This window comes from Poecile atricapillus, unplaced genomic scaffold, assembly GCF_030490865.1.
Source record: "Poecile atricapillus isolate bPoeAtr1 unplaced genomic scaffold, bPoeAtr1.hap1 scaffold_111, whole genome shotgun sequence".
Taxonomy (NCBI): domain Eukaryota; kingdom Metazoa; phylum Chordata; class Aves; order Passeriformes; family Paridae; genus Poecile; species Poecile atricapillus.
Window position 1 is genome coordinate 37264 of NW_026709003.1, and position 13299 is coordinate 50562.

The 13299-nt window shown below is 53.7% G+C and overlaps 1 long non-coding RNA gene across 1 annotated transcript; it reads right to left on the bottom strand.

The window, feature by feature from the left end:
• Window positions 1–1341: 1341 nt before the first annotated feature.
• LOC131574193 (uncharacterized) lies at window positions 1342–3057 on the bottom strand. The gene is made up of 4 exons (XR_009276402.1): window positions 2732–3057; window positions 2475–2637; window positions 2312–2391; window positions 1342–2234 (listed from the first exon to the last, which is right to left on the bottom strand). It is a non-coding gene; the product is annotated as an uncharacterized LOC131574193 (long non-coding RNA).
• Window positions 3058–13299: the final 10242 nt, after the last annotated feature.

Consider the following 13299-nt stretch of genomic DNA (forward strand, 5'->3'; position numbering starts at 1 on the left):
TGAGGGGGACGGGGTGGGCACTGGGGGGCTCCCGTGTCCCTTGGGGCACGCCGAGGTCCCCGGCAGAGGGAGGCAGGCGCTGCGCTGGAGGAGCAAGGTGAGCGGGGAATGGGGAGGGCTCGTGCCGGGTACCCTTGCCCAGAGGGGACCCCAAGCTGCCAGGAAATTCCCTGCGAGGGCTGGATGCAGAATCCAAAAACCTGTGGAGTTGTTCTGGTTTTTACGGTAGGTATTGGCAAGGAACGGGAACTGATCTCTCTAAATTCCCTTGGAAAGAAAGCCCCTCTCTGTGCACGCCGTCTTTAGGATTTTGTTATGTCAGAAATGGCTTAGGGTTAAGAAAGTGGGTTTTGTTTTTCCACCTCTTACTTCCCTGTAAAATATGAGTGTATAAAACACATCTGTGCATCCATGAGGTACTAAAATGCACCAAGAGAAATTTCTGTGCCTAAGTTCCAGAGAGACGAGCGCGTTCTGCACTCGGGGTTCACCAGGGCTTTATATTTTTGTCATTCTGACCTGTTAGCTGAATGAATGGGTACAGTTTCAAAGAGAAAGCAATGCAAAGTTCAAAAAGCAGAACATTAGAAAGAGAAATATATAAATATATACATGTAAAAGTAAATATAGGGGAGCTAGATAGATATATATAGAGAGAGAGTTAGAGAGAAAGAAAAAAGAAATAAATACACGTAATCCAAATCTAGACAAGTAGATGAATATTCAGTATGAAAACCATATGGATAGATGCTAATATAATATATTTTAATATCTGTTGTGTATTATATCTAGGTGTTAAAAAAAGAAGTTCAATATGATAGAAATAGGTATGAAAAACATTTAAACCAAGGGACTTTTTGTTTTTTATTTACTTACAGGCATGGCATTTAAATGAATAATATAGAAATGAAAATATACACATCTATAATAAACAAATGAAGATAGATAGATAGACATAAAATAGAAATAAATACAAGTAATCCATTTCTGGACAAGTAGAATAAAACCTCAAAAAAAGGTCAGAGACTAGAACTACATGAAGGCCTCCACCCTGAGAGACATGAACTTAAGGAACACCATTACAAAGTCCTTTAACCCGCAGTCCTTTTTCCCAACACACAGAAGTACCAATATAACGTAATTAGTATAGGTTTTTCTAACTCTTTTGAACCCCACATCGGGCAGCAAATAATGTAATGCTTAGAAAGCTAAGACAAAACTCAAAGAGCTGAAGGATAACTTCACAGCTCCAGCCACCTTGTGTCCATCTAGGAACACCCGCTAGACTCCAACTACACCCTACATGACAAATTTCAAATTACAGGGGCCTGGGACTTGGCCTTTTACACCTACATCCAGGCTGGGCAGCAGGACAGAGCAGCTCCGGGACAACTACACCCAGACACCCGTGACACACAAGACAACAGACGAGGGGACACAACAGGGAGACAAAACTCTGGGCCACAAGAATGGCCCCAAGGACCGAGAGAACGCGGAACGAGATGAGCCGGGTGAGAATGAAGGCGAGCTGATGAAGCTCGCAGAACCCGGGAGGAAGAAGATGCTAATGGAATGACAAACTCCAGCAACTGCCAAGACGGATGCCCGAGAATCTGAGGGCCACAGCCCCCTACCTATCTCTGCGTTTCTTCAAGACCTAAGCCGCAACAATGGATCCTCGCGGCGCACGGCTGTTGACACAGCACGGAAGAAGACCTCTAAAAGACATCCGATCGGATGCTTTTAAAAGAGAGACGCGATTCCAAGGCCTCTGAGATATCCTGAGGCAAAGCTTCGATGGTGTCGGGCTGAGGAGCCCAGAGATCAGAGATGCGAGGAGTGATGCCGGGGTTTCTGGTAAGCCCCCAGAAGAGATAAGGCGAGGCACGTACAACACGAGAGGCACAAAAGACACAGAAGGCACGACGGACAAGTGATACGACACGCCCCGGGACTGCTCTGTCCTGCACACCTCAGCACTGTGAACAAAAGTGAGGCTCTCCCTTCACGTGGCCTAAGGGGCCACAGCCTGGACCTCCCCGTTCCCAAAGCTGACTCCATAAACCCAGGTCCAGTGTCCCGACCCGGCACCCCGATTTCAGCCCCTCTGCAATTCGCAGCCTCCGACTCAGCTCTCGGATGCCCAGCGGGGAGGATCCACATGGAGCGCCAAGGAAGGGCGCCTCGCCATCTGGGAAGTTCCTGCAATCGCCAGGCTGCCGTCTCTCGGTCAGCTACAAGAAATAAAACACAAAATCAGAGGCTGATCTTTGCAGGGCATCAGCCAAAACCCAACAATTCCGCTACTCACGGTCTCCTGCGAACGGCCACATCCTGAAGCCGCGCGCTTCGGCCACGCCGGGAGCTGGACGCCGTCGTCACAGGGCGCGCCTGAGTTAAGAGAAGACAAAGTGATGCGGCATTGCTGAAACTCAAAGGGACCCTCGCTCCTCCTCCCGACATCCCCAACTCACGGCAACCCCTCGGCCCGTTCCTGAAGGCCACCCACACGGCCCCTTTACGTGGAAAAGGCTCCGTCACACGGTCCCGTAATGTTTCCGCAGGGCTCACGGGAGCGGTGAAGCAGCTGTGCCGGCCGATTGGCAAGGACGTCTCGGCGAAACGCGACTGGACCGCCTAAAGCACACAAACAAGATGGGACACTTGGCATTGCACCGGAAACTGAGAGCCCAGCGATAACAACAGCTTCCCTCCACTGGTCAATGCTCACCTTGCCCGCTTCGCCTTGACTGCTGCCAGCTGGCTCTACTTCCTAAAAATAAAGACAAAGAGGAGACCTGTAACACAGTGACCGGTTCCAGTTGCCCTGCAAAGACAAACATTGACTTACCTTCTCGCGGGAACCCCCTTACCCTGGATGGGGCGCTCTGCCACTGATTTCATCCGTCCGCATCTGAAAGAAAGCTGAGACAAAAGTCAAAGTGCTGCAGGGTAACTTCACAGCTCCACACATCTTGTGTCAATCTAGGAACACCCGCTAGACTCCAACTCACCCTACATGACAAATTTCAAATTACAGGGGCCTAGGACTCGGCCTTTTACACATACACCCAGGCTGGGCAGCAGGACAGAGCAGCTCCGGGACAACTACACCCAGACACCCGTGACACACAAGACAACAGACGAGGGGACACAACGGGGAGACAAAACTCTGGGCCACAAGAACGGCCGCAAGGACCAAGAGAACGCGGAATGAGATGAGCCGGGTGAGAATGAAGGCGAGCTGATGAAGCTCGCAGAACCCGGGAGGAAGAAGATGCTGATGGAATGACAAACTCCAGCAACTGCCAAGACGGATGCCCGAGAATCTGAGGGCCACAGCCCCCTACCAATCTTTGCGTTTCTTCAAGACCTAAGCCGCAACAATGGATCCTCGCGGCGCACGGCTGTTGACACAGCTCGGAACAAGACCTCTAAAAGACATCCGATCGGATGCTTTTAAAAGAGAGACGCGATTCCAAGACCTCTGAGGGCTCCCGAGGCAAAGCTTCGATGGCGTCGGGCTGAGGAGCCCAGAGATCAGAGATGCGAGGAGTGATGCTGGGGTTTCTGGTAAGCCCCCAGAAGAGATAAGGCGAGGCACGTACAACACGAGAGGCACAAAAGACACAGAAGGCACGATGGACAAGTGATGGGACACGCCCCGGGACTGCTCTGTCCTGCACACCTCAGCACTGTGAACAAAAGTGAGGCTCTCCCTTCACGTGGCCTAAGGGGCCACAGCCTGGACCTCCCCGTCCCCAAAGCTGACTCCATAACCCCAGGTCCAGAGTCCCGACCCGGCACCCCGATTTCAGCCCCTCTGCAATTCGCAGCCTCCGGCTCAGCTCTCGGATGCCCAGCGGGGAGGATCCACATGAAGCGCCAAGGAAGGGCGCCTCGCCATCTGGGAAGTTCCTGCCATCGCCAGGCTGCTGTCTTCTGGGTCAGCTACAATAAATAAAACACAAAATCAGAGGCTGATCTTTGCAGGGCATCAGCCAAAACCCAACAATTCCGCTACTCACGGTCTCCTGCGCACGGCCACATCTTGAGGCCACGCGCTTCGGCCACGCCGGGAGCTGGACGCCGTCGTCACAGGGCGCGCCTGAGTTAAGAGAAGACAAAGTGATGCGGCATTGCTGAAACTCAAAGGGACCCTCGCTCCTCCTCCCGACATCCCCAACTCACGGCAACCCCTCGGCCCGTTCCTGAAGGCCACCCACACGGCCCCTTTACGTGGAAAAGGCCAAGGCATCATCAGACGGTCCCGTAATGCTTCCGTAGGGCTCACGGCAGAGGCGAAGCAGGCATGCTGGCCGGTTGGTGAGGGGATCTCAGTGAAATGTGACTGGACCGCCTAAAGCACGCAAACAAGAAGGGACGCTTGGCATTGCACCAGAAACTGAGAGCCCAGCGATAACAACAGCTTCCCTCCACTGGTCAATGCTCACCTTGCCCGCTTCGCCTTGACTGCTGCTAGCCGGCTTCACTTCCTAAAAATAAAGACAAAGAGGAGACCTGTCACACAGTGACCGGTTCCAGTTGCCCTGCAAAGACAAACATTGACTTACCTTCTCGCGGGAACCCCCTTACCCTGGATGGGGCGCTCTGCCACCGATTTCATCCGTCCGCATCTGAAAGAAAGCTGAGACAAAAGTCAAAGTGCTGCAGGGTAACTTCACAGCTCCACACATCTTGTGTCAATCTAGGAACACCCGCTAGACTCCAACTACACCCTACATCACAAATTTCAAATTACAGGGGCCTGAGACTTGGCCTTTTACACCTACACCCAGGCTGGGCAGCAGGACAGAGCAGCTCCGGGACAACTACACCCAGACACCCGTGACACACAAGACAACAGACGAGGGGACACAACAGGGAGACAAAACTCTGGGCCACAAGAACGGCCGCAAGGACCGAGAGAACGCGGAACGAGATGAGCCGGGTGAGAACGAAGGCGAGCTGATGAAGCTCGCAGAACCCGGGAGGAAGAAGATGCTGATGGAATGACAAACTCCAGCAACTGCCAAGACGGATGCCCGAGAATCTGAGGGCCACAGCCCCCTACCTATCTCTGCGTTTCTTCAAGACCTAAGCCGCAACAATGGATCCTCGCGGCGCACGGCTGTTGACACAGCTCGGAACAAGACCTCTAAAAGACATCCGATCGGATGCTTTTAAAAGAGAGACGCGATTCCGAGGCCTCTGAGAGCTCCTGAGGCAAAGCTTCGATGGTGTCGGGCTGAGGAGCCCAGAGATCAGAGATGCGAGGAGTGACACTGGGGTTTCTGGTAAGCCCCCAGAAGAGATAAGGCAAGGCACATACAACACGAGAGGCACAAAAGACACAGAAGGCACGATGGACAAGTGATACGACACGCCCCGGGACTGCTCTGTCCTGCACACCTCAGCACTGTGAACAAATGTGAGGCTCTCCCTTCACGTGGCCTAAGGGGCCACAGCCTGGACCTCCCCGTCCCCAAAGCTGACTCCATAACCCCAGGTCCAGAGTCCCGACCCGGCACCCCGATTTCAGCCCCTCTGCAATTTGCAGCCTCCGACTCAGCTCTCGGATGCCCAGCGGGGAGGATCCATATGGAGCGCCAAGGAAGGGCGCCTCGCCATCTGGGAAGTTCCTGCCATCGCCAGGCTGCCGTCTCTCGGTCAGCTACAAGAAATAAAACACAAAATCAGAGGCTGATCTTTGCAGGGCATCAGCCAAAACCCAACAATTCCGCTACTCACGGTCTCCTGCGAACGGCCACATCGGGAGCTGGACGCCGTCGTCACAGGGCGCGCCTGAGTTAAGAGAAGACAAAGTGATGCGGCATTGCTGAAACTCAAAGGGACCCTCGCTCCTCCTCCCGACATCCCCAACTCACGGCAACCCCTCGGCCCGTTCCTGAAGGCCACCCACACGGCCCCTTTACGTGGAAAAGGCTCCGTCACACGGTCCCATAATGCTTCCGCAGGGCTCACAGGAGTGGTAAAGCAGCTGTGCCGGCTGGTTGGCGAGGGGATCTCGGCGAAACGCGACTGGACCGCCTAAAGCACGCAAACAAGAAGGGACGCTTGGCATTGCACCGGAAACTGAGAGCCCAGCGATAACAACAGCTTCCCTCCACCAGTCAACGCTCACCTTGCCCACTTCGCCTTGACTGCTGCTAGCCGGCTTCACTTCCTAAAAATAAAGACAAAGAGGAGACCTGTCACACAGTGACCGGTTCCAGTTGCCCTGCAAAGACAAACATTGACTTACCTTCTCGCGGGAACCCCCTTACCCTGGATGGGGCGCTCTGCCACTGATTTCATCCGTCCGCATCTGAAAGAAAGCTGAGACAAAAGTCAAAGTGCTGCAGGGTAACTTCACAGCGCCAGACATCTTGTGTCAATCTAGGAACACCCGCTAGACTCCAACTACACCCTACATCACAAATTTCAAATAACAGGGGCCTGGGACTTGTCCCCTCATGCCTACACCCAGGCTGGGCAGCAGGACAGAGCAGCTCTGGGACAGCTACACCCAGACACCCGTGACACACAAGACAACAGACGAGGGGACACAATGGGGAGACAAAACTCTGGGCCACAAGAACGGCCGCAAGGACCGAGAGAACGCGGAACGAGATGAGCCGGGTGAGAATGAAGGCGAGCTGATGAAGCTCGCAGAACCCGGGAGGAAGAAGATGCTGATGGAATGACAAACTCCAGCAACTGCCAAGACGGATGCCCGAGAATCTGAGGGCCACAGTCCCCTACCAATCTTTGCGTTTCTTCAAGACCTAAGCCGCAACAATGGATCCTCGCGGCGCACGGCTGTTGACACAGCACGGAACAAGACCTCTAAAAGACATCCGATCGGATGCTTTTAAAAGAGAGACGCGATTCCAAGACCTCTGAGGGCTCCCGAGGCAAAGCTTCGATGGTGTCGGGCTGAGGAGCCCAGAGATCAGAGATGCGAGGAGTGACGCCGGGGTTTCTGGTAAGCCCCCAGAAGAGATAAGGCGAGGCACGTACAACACAAGAAGCACAAAAGACACACAAGGCACAATGGACAAGTGATACAACACGCCCTGGGGCTGCTCCGTCCTGCACACCTCAGCACTGTGAACAAATGTGAGGCTCTCCCTTCACGTGGCCTAAGGGGCCACAGCCTGGATCTCCCCGTCCCCAAAGCTGACTCCATAATCCCAGGTCACGAGTCCCAACCCAGCACCCCGATTTCAGCCCCTCTGCAATTCGCAGCCTCCGACTCAGCTCTCGGATGCCCAGCGGGGAGGATCCACATGGAGCGCCAAGGAAGGCCGCCTCGCCATCCGGGAAGTTCCTGCCATCGCCGGGCTGTTGTCTTCTGGTGAGGTAAAAAAAATAAAACAGAAAATCAGAGGCTGATCTTTGCAGGGCATCAGCCAAAACACAATTCCGCTACTTACGGTCTCCTGCGAACGGCCACGTCCTGAGGCCGCGCGCTTCGGCCACACCGGGAGCCGGACGCTGTCATCGCAGGGCGCGCCTGAGTTAAGAGAAGACAAAGAGATGCGGCATTGCTGAAACTTGAACAGGCCTTCACTCCTCCTCCCGACATCCCCAACTCACGGCAACCCCTCGGCCCGTTCCTGAAGGCCACCCACACGGCCCCTTTACGTGGAAAAGGCTCCGTCACACGGTCCCGTAATGTTTCCGCAGGGCTCACGGGAGAGGTGAAGCAGCTGTGCCGGCCGGTTGGCGAGGGGATCTCGGCGAAATGCGACTGGACCGCCTAAAGCACGCAAACAAGAAGGGACGCTTGGCATTTGCACCGGAAACTGAGAGCCCAGCGATAACAACAGCTTCCCTCCACCAGTCAACGCTCACCTTGCCCACTTCGCCTTGACTGCTGCTAGCCGGCTTCACTTCCTAAAAATAAAGACAAAGAGGAGACCTGTAACACAGTGACCGGTTCCAGTTGCCCTGCAAAGACAAACATTGACTTACCTTCTCGCGGGAACCCCCTTACCCTGGATGGGGCGCTCTGCCACTGATTTCATCCGTCCGCATCTGAAAGAAAGCTGAGACAAAAGTCAAAGTGCTGCAGGGTAACTTCACAGCTCCTGACATCTTGTGTCCATCGAGGAACACCCTCTAGACTCCAACTATGCCCTACATGACAAATTTCAAATTACAGGGGCCTAGGACTCGGCCTTTTACACCTACACCCAGGCTGGGCAGCAGGACAGAGCAGCTCCGGGACAACTACACCCAGACACCCGTGACACACAAGACAACAGACGAGGGGACACAATGGGGAGACAAAACTCTGGGCCACAAGAACGGCCGCAAGGACCGAGAGAACGCGGAACGAGATGAGCCGGGTGAGAATGAAGGCGAGCTGATGAAGCTCGCAGAACCCGGGAGGAAGAAGATGCTGATGGAATGACAAACTCCAGCAACTGCCAAGACGGATGCCCGAGAATCTGAGGGCCACAGCCCCCTACCTATCTCTGCGTTTCTTCAAGACCTAAGCCGCAACAATGGATCCTCGCGGCGCACGGCTGTTGACACAGCACGGAACAAGACCTCTAAAAGACATCCGATCGGATGCTTTTAAAAGAGAGACGCGATTCCAAGACCTCTGAGGGCTCCCGAGGCAAAGCTTCGATGGTGTCGGGCTGAGGAGCCCAGAGATCAGAGATGCGAGGAGTGACGCCGGGGTTTCTGGTAAGCCCCCAGAAGAGATAAGGCGAGGCACGTACAACACAAGAAGCACAAAAGACACAGAAGGCACGACGGACAAGTGATACAACACGCCCTGGGGCTGCTCCGTCCTGCACACCTCAGCACTGTGAACAAAAGTGAGGCTCTCCCTTCACGTGGCCTAAGGGGCCACAGCCTGGACCTCCCCGTCCCCAAAGCTGACTCCATAATCCCAGGTCACGAGTCCCGACCCGGCACCCCGATTTCAGCCCCTCTGCAATTTGTAGCCTTTGACTCAGCTCTCGGATGCCCGGCGGGAAGGATCCACACGAGGACGCCCAGGAAGGCCATTGCGCTATCCGGGAAGTTTCTGCCATCGCCAGGATGTCGTCTCCTGGTCAGCTACAATCTAGAAGACCAAATATCAATGCAGGATCTTAGCAGCACATCTGTGAAAACCCAGCACTTACCTTCTCTAGAGAATGCCCAGGTTCATGGGCCGCACACTTCACCCCACAGGGAGGCAGAGGCTTGCTTCACAGCAGTATTGGCTGACACAGCCAAATTACCACCACCTCAAGAAGGGGAGGAAGACTCTCCAGTCAGTGAGGGACAGGGAGCCCAGGGTACCCCAAGGATAGAAACCCCAGCTTATATGACAGCAGTAGGCCCTAGCACCCACTATCTCTTCCTGGCTTGCCCTAGCACCAGGGGTGCTGCCTGCAGTACCAGGGGGTTCTGGCACTCTGCTGCTTTAGGGTTCCTGCCTGCAGCTGCCTCAAGGAAACGGGAGTGTTGTTAGGGCTGCTGTTTAGGGTTTGAATAGTCCTGTACTCTACCTTATATCGAAACCTGTACCCCTTTTATTTTCACTGTTTGTCTCCAGCCCTCGACCTCTGAAGCCCTCCCTCAACCTCTCTGTGTCACTGCCAAGCTCCCCCACTGAACCCTACAAACTTAGTTAGAACCCTACGCTTGCAACCGGGGATGCTCCTTATCCATAGGCCCCAAGAGATGTCCATTAGCCCGGACCAGGCAATCCACAGTTGCTCCCTACCCTACCTAAGTTTGGCCCTGAGACAGGGCAGAGGCTGACAGAGCCGAACTCTTTGCGGAGGCTAGGCACGAAGCCCTGCCAACCGCCGCCTCGAGGAGGGGTGGGAGCAATCCCCGGCTGCGGAGGGACCGAGAGCCCAGGGTGGGGCGGGGCGGGAAACCCCCTGTTTCCCCAACCCTACGGATCGTCCCCCCACTATCTCCTGGCTGGCCCTAGCACCAGGGAACTGCCTGCAGCTCTCCAGGGTTCTGGCACTCTGCTGCTTTAGGGTTCCTGCCTGCAGCTGCCTCAGGTAAATGGTGGCACTGTTAGGGCTGCTGTTTCGGATTTGGGGTGGGGTACACCTGAACTCCACCTTACCTATACCCCTTCTTTTCACTGTTTGCTCAGCCTTTTTTTTTCTTGGAATTCTTGTGACAGATTGAGGGCACCGGGGAGGGACTGCCAAAGTGAAATCAAAAGGGAAAAGGAGAAAGATCACCCCTGCAAATCCACACCGGCTCAGCTGTTCAGGTGCTGCTTCCTGGCAAAAAACTTTGTCCGTCACCACCTCCTTTAAGCAGTGCTCCGGGTCCAAGTGCATCCAGGTGCTCCCCCAGACCCTATGAGATGCTCTCACCGTCACTCCATGAGATGCCACTGGGAGCCCACCAGAAACTCCTCTCCTCCAGGAGATGCATGCCAATGTTCTTTTGCCACTTGTATTTGGCCCTATAATAACAGCAAAATTGTTGCCCTCCGTCAGGTACGTGTTGTTAGACACAGGTTTTTCCATAGCCATCTTTTCAAGAACTGGGTGCCATCCCTGCTTGATTGCTAAATTATCCATAAATTCTGGAAAACCTAAATGAGAAAAAATATCTAAGACACTGAGGAGTTAATATGGAAACCTTTACATCGTTACAGTAGTATGTTTTGAAATCAAGTGAATTCTTCCAGTCCAACTGCAAAAATCCAATTCGTAAAAATAAAATAGCCAAAAACAAACAGCATCAAGTTCCCACCAATATCATCAATAAAATCACAATACCTCCACCAACCAAGGGAAAAAAATCTTAACCTAGAAAAAATCTGAACCCCCTCAAAAAGATTCAACACTAAAACACAACTCATCCTAACACTTCAACTAACAATACTAAAATAATTTTTCAAAACAAATATAAAAACCCTTCTAAAATCTACTGGTCTTTCCTCCACAACAAAAAAAAAACCTCCTTTAAAATCAATTTAAAAACGGACTGAAACCTGCTTTCTATTAAGAAGCACATTCATTTTAAAACATTTCCTCCCAGCTTGTCTCAAACCTTTCTAAGGTTTGGATCCCGTTCCAGTGCACCAGAACCAAATCAACCTGCTCTGGCTCTGGAAACATCAGCGACACCAAACCCAGAGCACGAAGCACCTCGCCGCTCCTACCCCGCTGTCCCTCGGCCCTGCTCTCTCGCGTCCTACGCTGCAGAGCGCTGGGAGCCAGGTTCAGCCCCGAGAATTGTCACATCCATTTCCTCGGACATTCCAGCTTCCACGGGGATATTGCGGGGACCCCCTGCATTCCATTCCCTAGTACAGCAGCAAGACAAAGTTCTCCCCCAGCCCGCGTCTCCAGAAAATCGTGTACAAGCCTTAAACAAGCTCCGAGGTTTGAGAAATACGGTCTGCCCAACAAGCCCAACTCTGCATCCAGAGGAAATGAACATCACAAACAGATTCACGCACACCAGATGCACGGGACGCTGCCAGCTTGGACCTGCAGTTAACTCGGCAATGGAAAAACCTGAGCTCGAAGCCCTCACGTGAAGGTGCAAAGGGTATTGGACACAGTTTCTAGAAGGCGCCACATCGTTATTTAAAAGCGCGGCTCGGCTAAAGAGCAACACCGACAAAGCCCCCAGACAAAAAGGCGGGAAGGTCGGGCTTTTCCCCCTCCCCGCCTCCCAGCGGCTTTGGCCAGGGCACTCTGCAGCTGACGAGCCACAAGTGTCCCCCAGCGGCCCTCGCCGGGACTCGCTCCCGGGCTGGCGCCGCTCCAGGTGCGGGGGGACCGGGGGAGCCACGCGAGCCCCGGCAGCGGCGGCTCTCGGCACCCGGGGGCGGCCCCGCGCTCCCGGCCCCGGACGGACCGGGGCTCCCGGCAGGAAAGCGGCTCCTCCGGCGGGCGGGGGCGGCCCCGGCCCCGCGGGAGCCCGGCCCGCCCAGCGGCACCAGGACCGGCCCGGAGGGACCCCGGCGGTGCCCGAGCCCCGCGCCCGGAGCGGGCGGAGCGGCCGGACGGACACAGCTCCGCGCCGCGGCTCCCGCCTGCCGGCCCGGCAGAGCTCACCTCGCCTCCACACGGCTCTGTCGCTCCCCGGCAAGAGGAAATCAAAAAGGAAAAGGAGAAACGTCCCCCCTGCAAATCCGTAGTGGCTTACTTGCTCCGATGCTGCTTCGCGACACAAAGGTTTGTCCCTGGGCACCTCCTTTAAACAATGCTCCATGTCCAAGTGCATCCAGCTGTTCTCCCAGACCCTATGAGATGCTCCCGGTATCGTTCCATGAGATACCCCCGTGGAGCCCACCATAAATGACTCTCTTCCAGCTGCTCCGTGCCCAAGTGAACTGAGGGAAACCCTCCCCCTAAAACAGCCCCGGGCAGGACCCACCCGCTCCTCATCAACCTCACTGCTCACACCTGGGGCTGCTCTGTCCCCTCATCAACCTCACTGCTCACACCTGGGGCTGCTCTGAGCCCTCATCATCCTCACAGTTCAGTTTGTGCTGTTGCCATCCTACGGGTGAGGGCAGGGGCAGAAGGAACTTGTTGTTCATTCCCTGGACAGCTCATTGTCTGCGCCTGACACACAGGGGCACCAGGCTTTCCTTGCTATGGATGAGGACACCTCTCCTCCTCCAGGTGCCCAAGGCTGAAAATGGAATTCCACCTCCACAATTCCATGTGTTTGAGTTTCATAATTCCCAATGTAATTCCCCATGGATCATAAGCCATCACCTCTAATTTTCCCTCTAGAATCACTGCTGACTTGCCTTTCTGTGGAAGTGTTTGACACATCAATGCAGAGTTCAGGGGCTCGTTTATGGCTTATCCTGACGAGCACAAAGGACATCCAAACACCCAGAATTACAGGGAAATATGGATAAAGTTTAGAAATACTCCTCTTCCCTGCAAACTCCCTGGCAACTTCCCACTGACCTTTTACTCTTAACCTCTGAATTTTGACCTTTGACTCTTGACTTCTGCTCTCTGAAGTTTGATTCCCTGATAATTGACCTTGGACCACACAACCTTGGAAAATTAACCCGTAACATTGGACCTTGGACCCTTTACTCTTGATCTTTGAACCCTGACCATTCACATGTGACCCTTGAACTTTGAATCCCTGACTTTTCACTTTAAGCATTGACCCCTGATCTCTGAGCTTTTGCCTTTGACCTCAGCCCTTTAATATTAAAGCACTATATTTTAATAATTTTTTTAAACTTAGATTTATAGTTATTTATATTTTGTACATATTCTTATATATAATATAGATTATATTACAATAACATCCATAATATTACTTATA